The sequence below is a fragment of the Acipenser ruthenus genome, chromosome 39, assembly GCF_902713425.1.
Source record: "Acipenser ruthenus chromosome 39, fAciRut3.2 maternal haplotype, whole genome shotgun sequence".
Taxonomy (NCBI): domain Eukaryota; kingdom Metazoa; phylum Chordata; class Actinopteri; order Acipenseriformes; family Acipenseridae; genus Acipenser; species Acipenser ruthenus.
This window is the reverse complement of record NC_081227.1, coordinates 9,792,476-9,796,305: the sequence shown is the minus strand read 5'-3', so window position 1 is coordinate 9,796,305 and position 3,830 is coordinate 9,792,476. Positions and strand designations below refer to the sequence as shown.

Genomic DNA, 3,830 nt, shown 5'->3' with positions numbered 1-3,830 from the left:
ATACAGTATTTATTGTGAATTTGTGATAATGTAATCTAGCACTGCAGAAGTGCAAATATTCGTTGACGGAAAAATGTACAATTTCCAGTCGTTTTACATGTTCTTTCTACAAACGGTACCAATAAGCACAGCTGGGACATTATCAGATGTTATTCATTTAAAGTAGAGTTACAGGCATTATGCTGCTTCTGTAATTAGAAGAAGACCCCAAACAGCTTTTCTTTCAGTTTACGGTGTGCACAATTCTACACACTGACACGTGCGCTTTTAGGCATTAATATACTGTATACGTATTTTATTTAGTTCCAATCCATATATTGTATTAAAACAAAATCATGATAAAAATACTGTTAATATATCAATGCAACTGCCTTATCGATGTGCAGCAGTGTGGAGTAGTGGTTAGAGCTCTGCACGCTTGACTGGAGGGTTGTGGGTTCAGTCCCAGCTGGGGCACACTGCTGCTCTACCCTTCAGCAAGGCACTTTATCTAGATTGTGCCAGTAAAAACCCAACTGTATAAATAGATAATTGGATGTAAAAAAAGTGGTATCTGTATAATGTGATATCTTGTAACAATTATGTGTCACCCTGGATATGGGTGTCTGCTAAGAAATAAATAGTAATTGATGTAAACATGTTTAAACAGGAAAGCATGCATAAAAGTTGCAGTTATTTTATCACTGCATTGATCATTAATACATTTTAAAAACACAAAACATCAAAGTCACAGCATGCATTATATTCGGCCTGGGACATTTCAAATTCAGTGACATTAAATTTGACTGTATTATGGCTACATCTGTCTTCTTTTCATACATTTGCACTGTAAAACCACAGACGTGTGAAATGTTTGTAGGTAAATGGCATGTGTGTATAGTAAAAAAAAAAAATACAAATAGAAGAGCTCTGTTCTTAAACAGCAGTGTTTATACATCATTAGGGGTAACACTGGGGTTTAGTCATTTGGAACACTAAATAATTGTTAAACGTTATGTGTTTAATCTGTGCCATTTTTGTTTAGATTTTAAACACCAGCCCTGTTATAAACGTGTATAAATGTTTAAAAAGTGTTACAAATCATAAACATGTCCAAGAGTTTATATTAAAAAAAACACCACACGGTGTTTAAATCCTAAACACATTTCAAATCATAAACCCAGTGATGTGTTTTAAAAGTGTGACAAGTGTTTTTCAGTGTAGCTTTTATACTTTTTGTTCTATTATTTCACAAACACAACATTTTAAACAAATGTATGAAGGTCAGACCTGGCTTTGCTTTACACACTCTTATCTTAGCCACTGTTCTATATATGTTTAAACAATTTTGCTGTTTTCTTGAATTATCTGAAGTAGTTTTTTTCTTTATATCAGTTTCCCCTAGAAAATGTCTCCAAAACCATTACTTTGGTTTAAATCAACACATTACTTTGTATCTAGACTCAGGGCCAGCAGTGTGAAGTAGTGGTTATCCAGGGCGACTTACAATCGTAAGCAAAAACATTTCAAGCGTTACAATACAAGTAATACAGTAAGAGCAATCTGAGGGTCCAGGGTTCAAGTCCCTGTTTGGACAGTGTTTGTTTTAGAACTATGTATTCATATAAAATGGATCTATGACAATTTACACACCGTTTTTGACTATTTGCATGTCCGATCCCCCACCTCCAGTGATAAAACACGAAATAAACGCAACTTTGAAATGTTGCATTTCTAGACCAATGCAACAAATTGTTGGTTTGTAATTGTTGGTATTTATTTTTCCAGTTACGAGGCACAAGTGGCCGGTTAGCTCAGCTGGTTAGAGTGTGGTGCTAATAACACCAAGGTCGCAGGTTAAATCCTCGTACTGGCCAGAGCTTTGGTGAAGGAACCAGGGTGTGTTCTACTTTTTTTCTTTAAGCATACTGTCAAACCTTTCATATTTCACATTGCTATAGGTGCTGTTTTACATGCTCACCATAACTGTTGTGTAAAAATCTTGTCAGCCCAGCCAACACACAGAAGTCCAGCCACGCTGAAAAAATTTGCCATGTTTTGTCGAACGTAAAAGACTGACCTAAACGTGATTTGAACACAACCTTCGGATCTGGAGTAAGACGCACTACCATTGCACCACAAGGTCAAACAACGGGGGTGCTAAAGTATTATTGTTTTCCCCATTGTATAGTGACTATCACGTTCGCTTCACATGCGATAGATCCCCTGTTTGAAACTGGGTGGAAACATCGTAGTTTTGGGCTGCGTTTAAGTAGCATTCTGCGTGAAAGAAATGCTATCAAATCAACAACCAAAGTAGCATTTTCGTGCAAGCAGCCCGCCTTGCCTGGGTTCAACCAGAACCTAGATTTACACTCAAAAGCATGTGTTAGTTATACACTTAATCCGTTAATATATTAGCAGCAATTGTAAAACCAGCATATACTATAGCTAGGATAATAAGTAATAGTGGCAGGATAATTGTAGCAGGTTAATAAATAGTATACCTAGCATAAACTAATAAACAACTCTTTAATATTACAATATATAAATATAGGTCCAAATAAAAACGTCAATTAATATGCATAATACATGTTAACAAGTGGCTCTCCCAACACATCAGTATTCAAGTTGAGTATCAATAACTAGTTAGAAACATGTTCAAATAATAGCAGCACTCAAGGTGTGCATTGTTAGCTCATTAGCATATTGTGTTACCAAAAAACAGCCCCCCCAAAAAAACACAATGGCAGCAATCAAGGTAAGTATCACTACTTCGTAATCAACAGGTTAAGTAGGAGAGTGGGAGGGGAGGGATAAGCCACGCACACCACATAGACACAATGTAATGTTAATACAAGTCATATTTTGTTTCCAAAAAAGCACTTCATGGGTCGCCAGCGGGAACATTCGACGCTTTGGAGCAGCAGGAGCGACGGGCCATGCGCCCCGCAGGACATCGCCGTCGGTTCCATGGTGTAATGGTTAGCACTCTGGACTCTGAATTCAGCGATCTGAGTTCAAATCTCGGTGGAACCATGCTTTTAAGCTATCAGTTTGGCACCAAAAAAATAACTATATGGGTAGGTGTTCTTTTAAACCAACACATGCTTTCAATTCCTACAACAGCCCCCCCAAACACAACTCTGGTGGGACTCAAACCCACAACCTTTGAATCACCTCTTAGTGTTTGACTAGAAGTCCAACGTTATCCATTGTGCCACAGAGCCTCGCATGGGAAGGTATCACGCTAGTTCTGCTTGGTCCTACAAATTGACTAGTAGTTTCACTTGACATGGATTTCAGATGTGTCGCGAAATCCTCCTATCAGCTTCCCTGGTGGCCATCCTGGCCAGAGCTTTGGTAACGGAACCATGGTGTGTTCTACTTTTTTTCTTGTAAGCATACTGTCAAACCTTTCATCTTTCACATTGCTCTAGGTGCTGTTTTAATGCTCACCATAGCTGTTGTGTTAAAATCTTGTCAGCCCAGCCAACACACAGAAATCCATCCATCCATCCATCCATCCATTATCATTAACCACTTAATCCTTTACAGGGTCGCGGTGAGCTGGAGCCTAACCCAGCATGCACAGGGAGCAAGGCGAGACTACACCCTGGACAGGACGCCAGTCCATCGCAGGGCACACAGAAATCCAGCCACGTTGAAATAATGTGCAGGAGCATTGGTTGTTCAGTGGTAGAATTCTTGCCTGCCACCCGGAGGCCAGTCTTGAATAGGTGTAACAGAGAATCCAGCTGCAGAAGCCTGTTCTCAAGGGGTTTTTTTTTTTGTCCCTGGGCATTACACATCATTAGCACTCGGAGACTGGAATAAACACTCCTTTATTG

At 39.1% G+C, this 3,830-nt stretch overlaps 1 non-coding gene across 1 annotated transcript; it reads left to right on the top strand.

Moving 5' to 3' along the window:
* The first annotated feature begins 2,946 nt into the window (after nt 1–2,946).
* On the top strand, nt 2,947–3,018 carry trnaq-cug (transfer RNA glutamine (anticodon CUG)). The gene has a single exon. It is a non-coding gene; the product is annotated as a tRNA-Gln (tRNA).
* The last annotated feature ends 812 nt before the right edge of the window (nt 3,019–3,830 follow it).